Genomic DNA, 19,797 nt, shown 5'->3' on the forward strand with positions numbered 1-19,797 from the left:
CATGTTAGTTTCAGATGAAGGGATTGAATACAGAGACAGAAACAATAACACAGTAACCACAATAACACTGAAATCAGACCAAAGAGAAAGAGTGCTGCACAAGTTCAAAACAAATGGCTTAGGCAGAGCAGAAGCCCCGCCGCTGCCTACAAAACCAAATGGCTTAGGCGGAGCAGGAGCTCCACCGTTGCCTCCAAATGGCTTAGGCGGAGCAGGAGCTCCACCGTTGCCTACAAAGTGATCCCCGGGACGTCTCCCGGGGTGGCAGGGGAGAAGTCCGAGTTCGTCAACTCCTTCTCAAGCTGCCCAAAATACAAAGCGACTACGCGTAATCGTACAAATGCAGCGCATAGAAACCAAGTACCAGTCAAAGGTTACAAATAAAGAAGTGACACCAGACAACACGACAAACACAACATGAGCTGGCCAGCTTACCTCCCAGTGATGCCAGGTGGTCCTTGGGCAGGGATCCGGACGGGGTGGGGGAGGAGCAATCTCGGTGGAACCTCCAAATGAAAAGACCCCCGATTCCCTGTCCAAGGAGAATCACACGAAACACTGGCTGCAAAAAGCAAGAGGGATTTATTGGGACACAGGCGCCTGCGGGTGCCCAGCAGAACCTCAGCCGGAGCTTTGGTGAGCTGACACACCGGGCTTGGGGCTACAGAGATTTTTATAGGGTAAAGGGGCAGTTTTCGCGCGGGGGAAACAATAGGTTTCTTATTGGTTAATTTTAAACCCAGCATATAGATTACCTAAAGGGCAAGGTTGTTTTTCACTGTATGTTACTAAAAAAGAACCACATAAAAGCTACATATTTGCACTCTGGTCTTCCTGTTCCTGCTCATTCAGGCATGCCTAGGGACCTGGTCCTTTGTCCTTTCCCAACCGGTTACACCTAACTAATTATCTGAAAAATACCTCTGGTGCCTGCGTAGGTTTGTGACATGCCTTAGTGGTTTTGCAACTAGGCCTGAGGTTGTTGGGCTGGGGTCTTTCACCTTGACCTTCTCTTTTCAATCCTTTTCCTCCAAGGCCGAATTCTAAAGAGAAGACCTCCCTCCACATTCCACTTTCTCAGCTCCTATCTACTTCCCAGCCCCTCTACACTGGCTACCACTCTGCACAAAGTGCTCTCTTAAAGGTCATCAAGACCTCAAATTTGATTAACTGCCAAATCCAAAAGGCCTCTTCTTAGCCATTCTCTTTCATCTTGTCATGATTCTCATTATCCTCAGCTTCTATTGGAATTTCTTTTCTCCCTACTCCTTCTAATTTGGCTCACTGGCTTCTTTGTCCTCTGGTTCTTTAAATAGCATTTCTTCAAGCTTCCATTGTGCTCTCCAATTTTCCTCAACCCTAGTTGACATCACCTAGCTGACCAGCTATGAAAAGGGCTGCCAGAATGCCGCTAAGCTCAGCCTGGACTTGTAGAGAACCAGGCCTCCTTTCTGATTCCATTCTCCCCCCAGCACATGTACTGCAGGTGCCTGGAGCTCTACACATTTTTTTTTTTAGTTATACATAATGATGGGATTTGTTGTTACATATTTATGTGTGCACACAGTATAACAGTGTCCTCAAACTCACAGTCCTCCTACTTCAGCCGCTCTTGGGCAGCTGAGATTACAGGCATGTGCTCTCAGCTCCTCTCTGAGGTTTGATAAACAGCCACTGAGCTCCTGCTCATCTCCCTCCCAATTTCCTGACTCAACCAGGGGATGGCTTCTTCCTACTCCTCATGGTGGGCTCCAGCCAACTTCAACTCTTGCAATCCATTCCCCAGTCCCCACGTCTGGTTACCTGATGCCCACGGAGCCCCTCACTGAGGACCTTCTCTTCTTGCAGCGCCTGCTGCTGTACTGAGCCCTGTCATTTCTTTTCTTGGATGATGCATCAGCATTTTTCTTTTCTGTCCGTCAGAACTAGAGTCCATGTGTGAAGACCCATATGTGGGCTGCAGCTTCCCACCTCACCTTCGCTTCTATTCTGGGTCCACCGTCTTACGGTTGCTGACCCACAGGGAATGGTGGAGCAGCTTTGTTTTAGCCTACAATTTTACTGTAGCACCATCTTATAAGGGTTAGGAAGATGAATTTCAATAACAAGTACATTTTTGTATATTACATTTTTATGTGAATGTGCATAAATTGCTCTTCTGGAAGGAAATGACCTATTTATCAAATATTTTCATATCATTTTGTTCAGAAGCGGGATTTTTGTTTTCTTTTTTGGTACCAGGGACTGAACCCAGGGAGGGCCTAACCACTGAGCCACATCCCCAGCAGTTTTTTATTTTATTAAAGACAGGGTTTCGCTGAGTTGCTTAGGGCCTCGCTAAGTTTCTGAGGCTGACTTTGAACTCGTGATCCTCCCGCCTCTGGAGTAACTGGGATTACAGGCATATACCACTTTTCCAGGCCAGAAGTGGGGTTTTTTAAAAAGGTAAATGTTTTTTTAAAAGGCTGAAAGGTTAATAAAATAGGTACTTGTCACTCTGTTTTTCTATATGCTTAACAAAACACTGTTGAAATCTTAAGAACTGTTTGCTAATCTTGCTCTTAGAATGTGCTGTCCCCAACTGTGAACTGTTTGTTAATTGTCGCGACCCCTTACCCGCAAGGAAGACGCAACTCAGGAATCTTCTTTCAGCAGTTTATTCAGGCCCTTGATATTTCTTCTAATCTCCCTCGGATGCCCCTCCCAGCCTTAATAAAGCCTCTCAAGCCCCAATGCGAAGCTGCCACGTGGAACTTTCTCATAGGGTGTTGAAAAACAACGCGCCAACTCTCCCTAATAAGGAGTTGTTTGTCACAGACCACAGCGGAGCCAGCGCCATCTTGTCATGGCGACCATAGTCCGCAGAAATGGCTCACCACAGTTACCCCTTTTGTTTTCTTAAAACAATACAGGCGAGAGTAGAGGTCCTATCCCACTGTGCAGAAGTGGCTGCATAGTATGGCTCAGCCCTAAGGAGGCGCCTTCCCCAGATCTGAGGCCATATCAGCCGACGCCTTTTTTCGTGGGGCGGGGCGTGGACGTCCAACCCGCATGCAATAGGACATGCTCTCCTTGAGGTCCACTTCAAGGATCACTCAAGTGCAGTGCCTTGCCTCGCATCCTGTATCGTGACAATGGTGGACGAAGGGGGATAGCTGAGGCTGAACTGTGGCTGTTTAGAAATACAACGACAAACAAGTTGGCAGCACTCTGAAAGAAAGGCACGGATTTTAAAGCGATAGAAAAGCACTAGTGTGGAAACCCATCTGCGTGCAATGGCAGCAAGACTGGCAGAGTGCAAGGGCTTTCCAACACTAAGAGAATAACGAGGAAAGACATGTCGATCCCAGTGCAATGTTCGTAAAACTTGGGGTGCGACGACCATGTCAAAGATTTACTGTTTAAGATGCGCAAGCCAGACTTGAGGTGAGTTGCCATTTTCTAAAGCTGCAAGAGCTTGTATGATCATAGCCTTATCGTGAGCACTGTGGGCCTTGAGGCGACAGAGAAACCACAAACAGAGGAACATACCGAAGCAACACATTGCATCAAAAATGCCTACTCCCACCCACTCTTTAAAAAAGGAAAAAGCAGAAGATATCCAATCGGTGAATTGACCCAAAGTCACGGGATCGACACGGGTACTATTCAAGACAGCTATCTGGGTTAGTTGAGACTGGATCATGTCTTCCGCTTCCATGGACCAATTTCCGGCCAAATATTCGCCAATGATGCGGGAGGCATTCCTGGAATCATTAAATCTGACAGAGGTTATGCATAAATGTGCACGTTGGTCAACGCAACTCAAAAGCACCAAGTCAGCCAATTCTTCTACCTGAGCTTGGAGTAAATCTATTCTCTGGTTGGCAGCTAAAATTCCTGACAAAATATGTTGGTTAATTGTATTTTGGGATTCAAGTATGGTGGAAGTTTGTTGAACAACTTGATTAATGGTGGCAGCAGTCTGTACTTGACTGGCCATGGCCACTCCGGCCGTAACTGCTGCAGCAGCAGATACCGCCACGGCTGCCACTATAGCTGCTGTGATTCCAAAATCCCTGCGGACTCTAAGTAGCTCAACAATAGGGAATTTATCCGGATCCGCAGTGACTGGGATTGGGACAAAAGTTGGAATTTTCATAATCACTGCTACAGTCCAAGAACCATTCCAACACTCAGATAGGAGACAGGTAATATGAGAACAATCCAGCATCCCCGACGAGGTGTCATTAGCCAAAAGGAGCAAGAACGGGGATTGGACACAGACCATTGCAGGGGGCAATGTGGCATTATATAACAGAGAGTTGAACGAAACAGATGTAAGTCTATTACCTCGTTCACTCTCCCTAACAGTGCCAGAAACATTAGCCAGCCAACTTTTGGCTCCCAGCAATTGAGCCAATGCAGAAATATCGGCCGAAGCCCCCTTCTCATTGGAAATCAGCCACTGAAACCAGGACCAACCTACTCCTGTAGAGGAGTTGGCACTGTTGTTAAAGTTATAAACATACCTCTTAAGAGAGGGGGAAAGGGAGAAACCTTTAGCAACTTGATGTTTCTCCCAAGAATGATCCTGACAAGGCGTAAATGTTGGGGGGAAACCAAGATTAGGGGTACAGTAAGGAGAGGCCTTGAAATGAGTGGCATTATAAGTACTATTAGAAGAAGGAGGCACTGGGATTAGTACCTCGGAGATAATAGCCAAGGTAGTTATGTTTAAAGCAGAGCTATTTGTGGGGGTTCCTGAGCCTGATTGCTTCCCTGAAACTACTTGGCTCAATACAGCACTGAGAATGCTCCCTGAGACCCGACTGGACCGCAATGGGTCCTCCCAGTTAATCAAATTTTTGGTCTTAAGGCTAATGCAATTAGCGTTCCCAAGGCTGAAACAAAAAACTCCTGTGAGATTAACTTGAGATTGATTAAAAATGCTCTCCATGTCCCCTCTAGGAGAGGCACAGGGAGCAGACATCTCACATGAGGTAGAAAAAAGAGTGGGGAGGACACTAGAATTACCATGAACCGGCATTGGCATTGGCCATGCCCTTGCCACTGCCCACCACTGCATTGGTGTCACCTGTGCCATCGGCACCAGCACCAGAGCCAGAGCACTTAGCAGAATGAAGATCCTCATCACGGGATTGCTGTGGTATCTCTTGTTGCTGGTTAGTTAACGTCAAGACTCTTCTTGTCAGGCGTTCAGGGACCCACAACGGTTCCGTGCGATCCTGGGGAAAAACACATACAGATCCTTGCGCCCATGTCAGCATGGGGTCGGGGCCGTTCCATTGGCCCATAAGAACATCCTTCCACTTAACATAGCCAATCACAGAGGGCTGAGGGGACACATGTCTATCGGCCGCAGAGCGACCATGAATATCCAAATTCAAAAAATTAATGGTAAAGAGAGCTAAGGACAGGCGTTCTTTAGGAGTGTGTTCAGCTCCTATTCCCCCTTTTTGTTTTTGTAAAGTTTCCTTTAAGGTGCGATGAGCATGCTCAACAATGCCTTGTGCTTGAGGATTGTAAGGCAGACCATGAGTAAGTTGCACTCCCATAGTAGAACAAAAAGATGTAAATTGTCTGCCAGTATAAGCAGGTCCATTATCAGTCTTAAGGGATGTAGGTGCACCCCATGCTGCCCATGCTTCTAGGCAATGAGTAATGACATTACGTGCCTTTTCTCCTGATAAAGCAGAAGCATGAATAATTCCAGAGCACGTATCAACAGAAACATGCACATACTTGAAGTTACCAAAATCAGGTATGTGTGTCACATCCATTTGCCAGACAACCAATGGCTTCAATCCCCGTGGGTTCACTCCATAAGTAGGGGGATGAAGAAATGTGACACAATGGGGACATTGTAATACTATCTGCCGAGCATCCGCTCTTGAAATGGAAAAACGCCTGCACAGCGTTAATGCATTAACATGGAAGTTCTGGTGAAACAATTTAGCCTTCTCTAAGGAGGAAGCCAAGCATATCAACTGACCTCTAGTGGCTGAGTCTGCACAGGCATTACCCTGCGATAACGGACCAGGAAGAGAGGTATGAGCCCGGATGTGCATTGGATAAAAAGGGGCAGTGCGGCTACAGATAAGCTGTTGAAGCTGATTAAAGTAAGCAGATACATTATGGGCATCACTAATAGATCCCACAGCCTCCAGGATTTTTAGTGCTTGCACCACATAGATGGAGTCCGAAATGAGATTAAAAGGAAAAGAACACTGTTGAAAAACCTCAATAACAATGTGTAGTTCTACCCATTGTGGATTTCCAGGAGCAAATTGATGCTGGATAGGGGGAGAGTCATTAATTACATAGGCTCCCATTCCAGACTTGGAACCATCAGTAAAAATGTTAACAGCCCCCGGAATTGGACTGGATGAAGTTACCTTAGGGAAAATGATGGGATGTTCTTTAACAAAATGGAGTAATGGATGAGAAGGGTAATGATTATCAATATCCCCTTGAAATGAGCAACATAGAATAGCCCAGTTGTCTAGAGTAGCACACAAAACATTAAGTTGAGCTTTAGTGTAGGGTATAATAAGAGAAGAAGGTGATTGTCCGAAAAATTGAATGCTTTGTTGAATCCCTTTAAGTGCTAACGCTGCAACAGCATCAGGATAATATTCTAAGGATTTTCCTGGGGATACATGTGGGTGGATCCATAGTAAAGGCCCATCTTGCCACAGTACTCCAGTAGGCTGCCGCATAGTGTCAAGCACACATAACTGGAAAGGTTTATCACTCTGGAGCCTGCATAGAGTAGCATGTTGTATAGCTTCTTCTACTGTTATAAGGGCCGCTCTAGCCTCTTTGGTGAGGCTACGAGGGGAAGCAAGATCTGGATCACCCTTAAGAGTAGCATACAAAGGCTGGAGCACAATATTAGAAATATGTAAATATCCTCTTATCCAATTAATATCTCCCAGCAGTTTTTGAAAATCGTTTAGAGTTTGGAGATCCTGAGTTCTTATGGTGATTTTTTATGGTTTTAATTTATCATACCCAATTGTCGCTCCCAAATACTTAATAGAATCCCCCGTTTGAACCTTTTCAGGTGCGATATGCAGTCCATATTGAGCTAACAGCTTCACTAGGTCTTTATAGGCCTCATTAACTGTCTGCTCTAATTTAGCGGCCAATAATACATCATCCATATAATGAATGATCTTGATGGAGGAATACTTTTGTCTGAGAGGTGCGAGTGTCTTCCCCACATACATCTGACACATCGTGGGACTATTAGCCATTCCCTGAGGCAACACTACCCACTCAAACCTTTGATCTGGTTCCTTGTGATTACACGAGGGAAGGGTGAAGGCAAAACGCTGTGAGTCTTTAGGATGCAAAGGAATAGAAAAGAAACAGTCTTTTTTTTTTTTTTTTTTTTTTTTTAGTTCTCGGCGGACACAACATCTTTGTTGGTATGTGGTGCTGAGGATCAAACCCGGGTCGCACGCATGCCAGGCGAGTGCACTACCGCTTGAGCCACATCCCCAGCCCCAAGAAACAGTCTTTAATGTCAATAGCAATAATGTGCCAGCCCTGAGGAACAGAGGAGAGCAGAGGCAGCCCTCTTTGAATGGGCCCCATAAGTTGCATTTGAGCCTTAACTGCTCGTAGATCATGCAGTAGGCGCCACTTCCCTGATTTTTTCTTAATGACAAATATGGGAGTATTCCATGGAGAAGTAGAAGGTTGGATGTGACCCAAGTCAAGTTGTTCTTTAACTAGATCATGGGCTGCTGCCAATTTAGCCGAGGGAAGGGGCCACTGAGGCACCCAAACAGGCTCCTCGGTGAGCCATGTTATGGGTATTTGAGCCCCAGCGGCCCCTATGAAAAACCCATACCAAATCTGTCAAGCTTTTGATGACCTTGTACAGGATGCCTACGCCCCTGTAGATGTTTTCCTAGTCCTAGACCTGGCCTATACCCCATATTTTGCATAATTTGTTGAGACACTAGGGAATAGTCATTACTAAGAGTGAACCCCATGTCTTTCATCAGATCACGGCCCCATAAAGAAACAGGTAAATCAAGTACATAAGGCTGAAAGGTACCATTGTGCCCTTCCGGGTCCTTCCAGGATAGATGTCTACAGCTGATTTGAGGGGCTTGGGCATATCCAAGTCCTCGTAAAGATTGATCAGAGGTCTGCACTGGCCATCCCTTAGACCAGTCCTTAAGGGCTATGATACTATGGTCTGCTCCTGTATCCAGCAATCCCACAATAGATTTACCTTCTATGCTTAATTCCAAAGTGGGGCGATTGCTCATATCTAGTGACAAATAGGCACAATTCCCTCCGGTGGTACCAATCTCACTTCCCGTCCGTGACCTGAGTCAGCAGGGAAGTGATTATGTAAGCTAGGCAAAATTAGTAATTGAGCAATCTGATCCCCTGGGGAGATAGACACAATGCCCCTTGGAGCCTCCACCATAACCTTTACTGCCCCTACAGTATCAGGGCTTATGACTCCGGGAAAAACATGAAGACCTTGTAGGATAGAGGATGCATGTCCAATTAGCAAACCTACAGTGCCAAGTGGTAAAGGCCCTTTGAACTCAGTTTCTACCAATTGGACTCCCATCTTAGGTGTTAATACGAGTCTGGAGGTGGAACAGAGGTCCAATCCCGCGGCACCTGTAGTGGCTCTCCGCATCTCATGGGATGGCGTAGAGATGGCCATGTCTCGGGTTCGGGTGTGACATTCTCCACTGCCCCATATATTTGTGGGCCCTGGGGTCGGGGGCCCCGTCGGCCATTATTTGGCCCAGCTGAAATAGGCTGTCCATGGATGTCCCTCACTGATCTACACTCATTTGCCCAATGCTTCCCCTTTTTGCATTTTGGACACAGCCCCGGTTGACGAGGGCCATTGGAAGGGCCACCGTGAGAAGGTCCAGTAAAATTGTCTTTTTTGGGACATTCACGTTTGAAATGACCGGGTTGACCACAATAGAAACATTTTCCGGCACCAGGACCGCCCCTTTTTGCAATCCGAAGGATAGCAGCTGCAAGACCTGCATTAGTTAAAGGTCCTCCAATCTCTCTACACACCTTCATCCATGCTTCTATGCCCTTGTTTTTATAAGGAGTGATTGCCGCTTTACATTCCTTGGTGCATTGCTCAAAGACCAATTGCTTGATAAGGGGCATGGCTCTATCAGGATCCCCAAAAATCTTTCCAGCGGCATCCACCATCCTTGCTACAAAATCTGAAAAGGGTTCTGTAGGGCCCTGTATAATCTTGGTCAAATTACCAGACACCTCTCCTCTATTTGGAAGTGACTTCCATGCCCGAATGCAAATGTTGTTAATTTGATCATATGCCTCAGAGGAAATCCTGTCTGTTGATTAGCAAATCTACCCTGCCCCAAAAGCATATCCTTATCCCAATGGGGGTGTCCCGCCGCATGGTTTTGGGCGGCCTGCTCTACTGCGCCCTCTAGCACAAATGCTCTCCAGTCCAAATATTTACCTGGGGAAACACAAGTCCGAACAAGGCTAGCCCAATCAGAGGGAGTCATGCAGTATCTAGACAGACTCTCCACCTGAGTTAGTGTGAAGGCGGCATCCACCCCATAAGTGCGCAGGGACTCCGCCAGGGTCTCCACAATTTTGAAATCTAAGGGCTCATGGAATCTTCCCCTATTGTCATCCTGAAAAACTGGATAAGCAAGACCCATCTCAGCGTTAACAGCCCTCCATGTTTGGGCATGGAAAGCTCTCCCCGAAACACTCCAACCATACGGCGGTGGATCCGGAGGATCACTTTTCTTGAGCCCCTGTTTATTTCTGTTCCCTTCTCCTATAGCTAAACTCTCTAGCTGACGAGACAGCCTCCCGAGCTCTTCCTCCTCATCCTCTTCTTCCTCTGACCCACTTTCGCATGGGGGTGTACGCAGCGTACTGAGATCTGGATACAATCGTCTCCTCTCCTGCTTCACGCCCCGCACACTCCCATCATCCTGAGATACCTCACTTTTTGCCGTTGCCATTTCTGATTTCTCCTCATGTAATCGTTCTAGAACTTCCTGTCCTTTAGTAAGTGCTTCCTGACATCTGCCATCTGTGAGGCAACTGCGGACCATCTTCCAAAGGGGTATCACCCCACCCTCTAATATGCCCTGCTCAGAAGCAAAGTCAAGATCTTTGCCTAATTTATCCCAACTGGGTATAGTAAGGCTGCCCGAAAATGCAAACCACGGTGCAGCAATATCTGTCTTCTGTAAAAATCTCTCTAAAGTACTATGCTTCACTTCTAGGCCCTTTGAACGTAACAGGCCATCTAGGGCCAGGAGAAGCGGACTTGAAGATGCGGCACCCATGACACAGCAAAAGAAACACAGAAAACAAAAGCGAAAGTACGCAGTGCAAATGCAATAAAATGTAACGCTCTCTCTTTATTTGCAGAGGAGCAAATACCTTTTCCCGCTCTCTCTTTATTAACAGAGGAGCTGCCCCGCTTTAATCGCGGATCCCACTCACCTGGGACTAACCGGTGCACCACCCTGACTGCTGAAAGTTCTGGTTCCTGGGTTTCGGCACCACTTGTCGTGACCCCTTGCCCGCAAGGAAGACGCAACTCAGGAATCTTCTTTCAGCAGTTTATTCAGGCCCTTGATATTTCTTCTAATCTCCCTCGGATGCCCCTCCCAGCCTTAATAAAGCCTCTCAAGCCCCAATGCGAAGCTGCCACGTGGAACTTTCTCATAGGGTGTTGAAAAACAACGTGCCAACTCTCCCTAATAAGGAGTTGTTTGTCACAGACCACAGCGGAGCCAGCGCCATCTTGTCATGGCAACCATAGTCCGCAGAAACGGCTCACCACAGTTAATCTTGTTCCCAGAATGAGCTGTCCCCAATTGCCAAACTACAAAATGTAACTTCTCTCCCTGCCCTCTCCAAGGAAAATATATAAGCTCTGCTTAAGCTGTTCTCAGGGCTCTATCTCTCTTTGCTATAGAGAGCTCTGGGCGCTAGCATGCTGGTCTCCAAATAAACCTTCCCTTCTGCTGTTGCATAAGACAGTCTCTTGTGGTCTCTTCCTCCAACATTTCGCCGGACCCTTACATTTGGTGCGTTGGCTGGGAACTGCGCATCGCCGGACAGGGAGACCTCAACAAGACTCCTTTGGGGGGGTAAGTAAGGCGCCTTTTCTTCTTCTTCTTCTCCTCCTCCTTCTTCTCCTTCTTGTTTTTCCTTTGCGATCACTCAGAGTCTGGTTTTTGGCTCAGCGGAGAGCATGAGCTCTCAGAGCCTTCTGGTTTTTGGCTCAGCAGAGAGAATAAGCTCTCAGAGGCTTCTGGTTTTTCGGTTTGGGTTGGCACAGTATGGTTGCCGACGGAGAGCATAAGCTCCCCCTGGCGATGGTGGACAGATGTGTCCTGAAGCCACAGACCACGTCTTTCAAGGGACGCCTTGAAAGACTCTGGGAGGGACGGAGGTGCCCTCATCTGGGAGAGATGGAAGTGCCCTCATCTGGTATATTCTGCTGCCAACCCGTCTGGTCTTCCCGGCAATTCTTTCTCTCAGGTTGAATTCACTGTCTGTTTTTAATCTTTGCCTCTGAACTTGTGTTACACGTTTACTGTGTGTGTCCATGTTTGTGTCATGTTTGTATTGTCCCTGTCTTTGTTCAAGTAACTTTCATTATGGGACAGAGCCATTCCATGCCTCTGTCCCTGACCCTTGATCACTGGACTGAAGTCCACATAAGGGCTCAGAATCTTTCTTTTTCAGTAACGCGCCGGACCTGGCAGACTCTCTGTGCCTCAGAATGGCCCGCCTTTGGAATTGGACGGCCTCCAGAAGGATCTTTCTACTCCCCACTAATTTGAAAAGTCAGAGATATCGTTTTTCAGCCGGGGCCACATAGCCATCCAGATCAACAGCCATATATCTTAACTTGGCAGGACCTCTGTGAATCTCCTCCTCCATGGGTGAAGCTTTTTCTTGTCCCTGCTCCTGCTCCTACTCCTCCCCCCCCCCCCACGATTCTATCTCTCAAATCCTCTGCTCCTCCTCCACCCTTTGTTCTCCCTGAGTCTCAAGATTTGACTCTGCTGGACTCTCCTCCCTTTCCTTATCCCCTGTCGTCGTTCCCCAACCCCCAACACCCTCGAAGTGATTCCCCTGCTGCTGACTCAGCCTCTCCACCATTGGAGGAAGCTGAGCTGGCCCAGTGCTCTCCAGATGACTCCCCCACGGCACACACAGCCCCTCCTCCCCTGGAGGAAGCTGGCCTGGCTAAAGGAACTCGCCGGCAGCGAATGATTAAAAACCTTGACGCCCCCATGATACTTCCCCTCCATCCTTATGGGCCAATGATAGAGGATGGCCGTGGAGAAATGCAAGCCTACCAGTATTGGCCTTTCTCCTCTTCAGATCTATATGACTGGAAAAATAACAATCCCCCTTTTTCCGAGGACCCCACCCAGCTCACAGATCTGATCGAGTCATTGATGTTTTCACACCAGCCTACTTGGGATGACTGCCAACAACTCTTAGGGACTCTCTTCATGACAGAGGAACAAAAGAGAATCCTCCTAGAAGCTAAAATATATATATATATATCTCCTCGGACCAGATGGGCGACAGACACAACTTCCCCTTGAACCAACCCAACTGGGACCCCAACACCTTTGAAGGTAGGGAGCATCTGTCCACTTACCACTGGGCTCTAATAGCGGATCTCCGAGCAGCCGCTAGACAGCCAACTAATTTAGCCAAAGTAAGAGAGATTATTCAAGGGCCTGATAAATCTCCCTCTATGTTTCTGGAGAGAATTATGGAGGCATATAGGAGATATACTCCTTTTGAACCTCAGGCAGAGGATCAAAAGGCATCTGTCACGATGGCCTTTATTAGGCAAGCTGCCCTGGATATTAAAAGAAAATTACAACGCTTAGATGGATTACAAGATATGACTTTGAGAGATTTAGTCAGAGAAGCTGAGAAGGTATACTATAAGAGAGAAACTGAGGAAGAGAAGGAATAAAGGAGGGGGAAAGAAAGGGAGGATGAAAGAAACAAAAGACAGACTAAGGCATTGACTAAGGTCCTGGTCACAACAACAAATAGGCCAGAAGTTAAGAGACAGGGAGACAGAAAGGGATACCTGGGTCCACGCCAGAAGCCACCTCTGGCCTCAGATCAATGTGCCTACTGTAAAGAAAAAGGACACTGAGCCAAAGAGTGCCCTAGAAAGAAACAGCCATGCCAGCCAGCCATTCTAACTCTGGAGGATGACTAAGAAAGTCGGGGCTCGGATCCCCTCCCCGAGCTCAAGATAACTTTTGAAGTGGAGGGGACCCCAGTAAACTTTAAAGTGGATACAGGGGCAGTATACTCAGCCCTTAAGGCCCCATTGGGCCCTCTTTCAACTAAAAGGTCTCTAGTTCAAGGGGCTAACGGCAGTAAATATCGGGCTTGGACAACTAGGAGGACCATGGACCTGGGGAAAGGAAAAGTCCATCACTCCTTCCTAGTGATCTCAGAATGCCCAGTCCCATTGATGGGCAGAGATCTGCTCACCAAACTCTGGGCCAGAATAACTTTTAACCCTGAAGGCCCCCAAATGAAATTTCTAAATCCTTCAGTAAAAACTCCTATAGTCATGGCTTTAACTATGTCAGTAGAAGATGAACATCAACTCTTCACACCCCCCAAGACTGATCAAACGGCAAGCTATCCCAGAAATGGATAACAGATTACCCAGATGCCTGGGCAGAAACTGCTGGGTTAGGCCTAGCCGTAAAACAACCTCCAATAATGATGGAGTTAAAAAACTCAGCCTCCCCAATTAATATTAAACAATATCCTCTGAGCAAAGAAGCTAAAGATGGGATAAGGCCCCATATTCAGAAATATCTGGCCTTTTGGGTCCTAAGGCCCTGTCAATCGGCCTGGAACACTCCCCTGCTACCAGTAAAAAAGCCAGGAACTGGGGACTATAGCCCCATTCAAGACCTAAGAGAGATCAACAACAGAGTGCAGGACATTTACCCCACAGTACCTAATCCGTACAATCTGCTTAGCACCCTGAACCCTGAGCAAAAATGGTATACTGTCCTGGACTTAAAAAATGCTTTCTTTTGCTTGCCTCTGCATAAAGATAGTCAGTTGCTGTTTGCTTTCGAGTGGGTAGACCCAGAAACTGGAACGTCTGATCAACTAACTTGGACCAGACTCCCACAAGGGTTCAAAAACTCCCCCACTCTCTTTGATAAAGCCCTCCACAGAGATCTCAATAACTTCAGAACCATGCACCCCAAAGTCACCCTACTCCAATATGTGGATGACCTGCTACTGGCAGCCGATACCAAGGAAAACTGTGAGTCTGGGACCCAAGCACTATTATCTGAGCTTGCTCAACTAGGGTATAGAGCTTCTGCCTTTCAAAAAGGCCCAAATTTGCCAGCAAGAAGTAATCTTCCTGGACTATTCCCTTAGGGGCAATAAACAATGGCTCACTGAGCCCAGAAAACAAACCATTGTGCAGATACCACCCCCATCTAACAAGAGGGCAAATGAAGAAGCTAAATTGGCAGCCCTAAACGGAGTAACCATGTTAACACTTTCCACACCGGGGGAACATAAGGACACTGACACTGAACTCCTCGACTTTACTGAGCCCAGCCTGCAATTTCAGAAAGCCCTACACTACATTAAAAATGTACATCAACTCACTCACCTTGGTTCAAAGAAATTGCAGGCATTCCTGAAGGATCAAGAACAGAGTTTTCCACTAACCGGCTCACAGCGAAAGGAAATATCTGAACGGGTAACAAAAGCCTGTTGGGTCTGTCAATTGGTTAATGCTTACCCTTCCAAGCTCCCTGTAGGAAGGCGCCTTCGAGGGACCAGACCAGGACAATTTTGGAAAGTGGACTTTACTAAAATTAAGCCAGCAAGGTATGGACTTAAATATCTCCTAATCTTTGTAGATACATTTTCAGGATGGATTGAAGCCTTCCCCACAAAAAAAAAAAAAAAAGAAAAAGAAAAAAAGAAACGGTGCAAATGGTGGTCAAGAAGATCTTGAAAGATATTTTTCCAAGATACGGCCTCCCTAAGGTAATAGGGTCTGATAATGGACCGGCGTTTATGGCCCAGGTAAGTCAGGGGTTAACCAGGACCCTGGGGATTAATTGGAGGTTACATTGCGCTTATAGACCCCAGAGCTCAAAACAAATAAAAAAAATAAATAGAACCATTAAAGAGACCCTGACGAAATTAAGCTTGGAGACCGACATAAAAGATTGGACTATGCTCCTGCCTTATGCACTGTTTTGTACAAAAAAATACTCCCTCTGTTTCTTCGTGTAACCTCACCCCCTATAAAATTCTCTATGGTGCCCCTCCTCCAGTAAGGGACCTGACCCCAACTCTAAGACCTAACGATTCCTTTCACACCCCCTTGCTTGACAGACTTAAAGCTCTTGAAAGAACCCAGCGATACCTATGAAAACAGCTGGCCACTGCCTACCAACCTGGGGACGAAGTGACTCCACACCGATATCAAGTGGTAGAAAAGACTTCGTCTACGTAAGACGACATCAGGTGTCATCCCTAGAACCCCGCTGGAAAGGACCATACCAGGTGCTACTTATAACACCTACAGCAGTAAAGGTAGACGGAATCACTTCCTGGATCCATGCCTCTCATCTCAAGCCTGTGCCCTGTCCAGACTCTGGCTGGAAATTGGAAAAGACTGGTAACCCTCTCAAATTGCGTATTCGCCGTGTGGATAAGGCTATGGACTCTCCCCTTGACCACCAATAGTCCTAACCCTCAGCCCGTACAACAGTGATGGCTAATCACAAATCATGTCAGCTGGCTATAGGTCTTTCCTATTGGGTATCCCTGATAAAAAAAAAATCCCACTAAAATTCCATTAAATCCCTTCCGTACCATAGATAATAGAAACAAACATTATGGATGTAGGGACACTCGAGCCAGATGCAGGTTGGCTAACCTAGATTACTATGTTTGCCCGACAGACTATCAAAGCCACAAACAGTCACGGCTGTGTGGGGGAAAAACCGACTTCTTCTGTAAGTCATAAGGATGTGAACATACAGGGGCTACTGATGGACCCAAACCTCCGCCGGTTCTCAGACCATGGCCCCTTGCTGAAGTAACAGGTACTGAGGTATCTCTCCACCCATTCACTCCTCTCTTCTCCTGTCAGTGCCCACACTGGGTCCCACCAGGTCCTCTTACCAGCTAACCCAAAGCTCAAACCAGCTGAGGAGAGCCCTCAGACCCCTATCCAAGATGTAATGAAAATGGCCTTTAAAGTTGCTTTGTCATCACTGAAAACAGGTTACTAAAAATTTAAAGTCCCTCACAGGCTTTTTGGGATACTCACACCAGTCTTCCCCTCTGCTCTACCTGTTCTACTACTCAAGTTTTTGTTGCTAGGAAAATCCCAAACCCCTTTCCCATTATTCTTTTACATCTCTCCTTCCTCATTCTCAAATCCACGGAGCTGCTCTCAGCACTGCCTTCCTGTCCTCCCCCTCTGCACCAGGCCCACAGAAAAGTCTTAACTGACCTTCTCCAGAAGTCTTCACCGTGGCTGACTTTAGGACTTTCAACAAAAGAGTCCCTATAAAAGAGTTCAGTATAGATAAACTTCCTCTTTTCATGTTCTACTTGGCCACTGGCTGGAAAAATCAGCACTCCTAAGCTCAACACCCCCTTACTAGTTTTTCACAAAATATGTGAACAAGGCCTCTGGCCTTGAGCTGGGGCTTCACAGAGATGGCTACATTTCTAAGATAAAAAGTTATCAACTGGGCTCCATGGTAACAGCTGGCAAGGAAAAAGAAAAAATTCTCCCCCTCCCAGGTGTCCTTGAAAAGTTAACTTGCCCAGAACAGAGGAAAAAACAGAAACAAAAACTGCTTTTTGTGAACTTCTGCAGACTGTGAACTTCTGAGCCCCTTCCCTTATATGTTGAGTACAAAATTCTGAAACTACCTAAACTTGGGGTTCAGGGGATTAATTGATTACAACAGAAGCAATGCCCTCTGAATCCGGTTGCAACCAAATAGGACTGTTTCCCTGTCTTCAGTGCTATCTTAGGTGCCTTACCTTATCCATCCCTACAACAGTATAATTCTATATACTTAAACATTATTCATGTTTTCATAAAATGGTCAACAGATGCAATTAATTGTATAATGATGCAGATGTTTCCCAGAGTGCTCTATCATGATGCAGGTTCATTTAAAGATCAAATAGGGGGGCATACAACCCAGCTTCGCCAGGAACCTGTATCCCTCACTTTAGTCATCTTATTAGGAATGGGAATTGCTGCAGGGGTGGGCACAGAGACCACTGCCCCGGTCCAGGGGACACAACAAATGACCCAATTAGAAACAGCAACGGACCAAAACTTAAAAATATTAGAAACCTGTTGAGAGCCACAGCCAAAGGGGCCCCAGCAAACTTCCAGCTGCCGGCTGATGATTGGCTCACAGCGGCCCCAGCAACATCTAGCTGATTGGCTCCTCTGCGGTGATGTTCATTGGGCTGTTTCCCTGCCCTTCAGACTGCCAGCTGATGATTGGCTCACAGCGGCCCCAGCAACATCTAGCTGATTGGCTCCTCTGCGGTGATGTTCATTGGGCTGTTTCCCTGCCCTTCAGACTATGGAACTGCTCATTGGGGGACTTCTTTGGCTCCGCCCACGCGACCCAGCCACTGGGCCTCAAGAGCAGGAGGATTGTGGGAGGTGGTGTGGTTTGTGTGGTGAGAGGCTTGTGGAAGCCGGTGGTGGCAGTTGGGCTCTGAGGGTTTTTCCTGAGGAGCTGTTTTGTTTGGTGTTTGTAGTTTTAAAAATAAAGTTTGTTTCTTTTGACAAGTGGCTCCTGAATTGTGCCCAGCCAGACTGCGGCATTTGGTGGCTCGCACAGGGAGCGACTGAGGGTAAGTAAACTGCTCGCCCCTGAGGGCAGGGCGAGAGGATGGGTAGCCATTCTAAGTTTACTCTTTTGTTTTGCTTCATTTTTGTTTTAAGTTGCCTGTCCCTGGAGATGAGTGAGACGGAAGAAAAACCGCTCACATCTGAGGAAAAACTATTCGCGTCTGAGGAACAGATAGGGAGAAAGGAAGGATGGACATTTCAGTCCCTGGAGATGAGTGAGACGGAAGAAAAACCGCTCACATTTGAGGAAAAACTATTTAAGTCTGAGGAACAGATAGGGAGAAAGGACGGATGCACATGTCAGGAGGATAGAAAGGCTATAATGAAATTTTGTTGTTCCATTTTTATTGGATTCTGTCTCGGTTTGGTTTGGTGTTATCTTGCTGGGTTGTATTATAGAAATACGGGATCAGCAATTAGTAAAAAACAAACCAAAAGAGTGTTAAGTAAATTGTTAGAGCAAGGAAGCTTCCCAGTAAAATCAAGAGCAGTCAGGGCATACGTTGATATAATACAAAAATATAGCCCATGGCTTTTTAAGGAGGAGTTGTTAGATATATCACAATGGAAACATCATGGTGAGGATTTAAAAAGAATAGAAAAGAAAAGCCCAGGGACTCTGCCAGTTGGCACATTGCCAGTGTGGACGCTCGTATCTGGCTTGCTTAGTCGAAAGCCTTCAGTTCAGACAAAGGTAGAGGAAGGAAGTTTAGAGCAGCAAAAGCCATCAGGGGAAAAGTTACAACAGGAGACTGTTAATAACATCTTTCTATTAGAGAGTGAAAGTCTCCAACCAACAGCACCACCTCTACAGGAGACTGCTACTAACAGCATTCTATCACCAGAGGGCATAAGTGTCCAATCAACAGCACCACCTCCATATGCTAGGAGGCTCCCAACCCCCGAAGTTGATAGTTGGGATCCTGAGACAGGATCTCAAGTATGCCCTGTATTTGAGGTAGGAGGGCAGCGAATTCACCAGGGTTTATTTTACAAAACAGTGAAGGAGCTAAAAGAGGCTGTAACAACCTATGGTCCTCAAGCACCCTTCACTGTAAGCTTGATCGAATCCATTACCAACTTAAACATGACGCCAGCAGATTGGGCTAATATGTGTAAAGCTGTGCTAACTGGAGGACAATACCTGTTATGGAAGGTTGCTAATGAGGAATTTTGCAAGGAGACCGCTATGGGAAATGCAGCAGCTGGTTATCCTCAGAGAAATCTAGATATGTTGTTAGGAAAGGGACCTTATGAGGATCGGCAGCAACAACTTGCATATGATCCTGGTGTATACGCACAAATTGCTGTAGATGCACTTAAGGCATGGAAGACTTTACAAGGACATGGAGGTTTACAAGGTCAATTATCTAAGATAATACAAGGAGCTAATGAACCTTATGCTGAATTTGTAGATAGGCTTATTCAAACAGCTACCAGAGTTTTTGGGAATACAGAACAAGCAATGCCATTAATAAAACAACTGGCTTATGACCAAGCGAATCGTTGGTGCAGAGATATCATTAGACCATGGAAACAGGAAGATTTAAACAAATATATTAAATTGTGTAGAGACATTAATGAACAAGAGCAAGTCATGGCAGCTGCAGTAAAACAGGCTTTAGATGCCAGAGACATTAATGAACAAGGGCAAATTGTGGCAGCTGCAGTAAAACAGGCTTTAGATGCCAGAGACATTAATGAACAAGGGCAAATTGTGGCAGCTGCAGTTAAACAGGCTTTAGATGCCAGAGACATTAATGAACAAGGGCAAATTGTGGCAGCTGCAGTAAAACAGGCTTTAGATGCCGGGCCAAGAACATGCTACAATTGTCAACAAG

Source organism: Urocitellus parryii, chromosome 14 (assembly GCF_045843805.1).
Source record: "Urocitellus parryii isolate mUroPar1 chromosome 14, mUroPar1.hap1, whole genome shotgun sequence".
NCBI classification, from domain to species: Eukaryota; Metazoa; Chordata; class Mammalia; order Rodentia; family Sciuridae; genus Urocitellus; species Urocitellus parryii.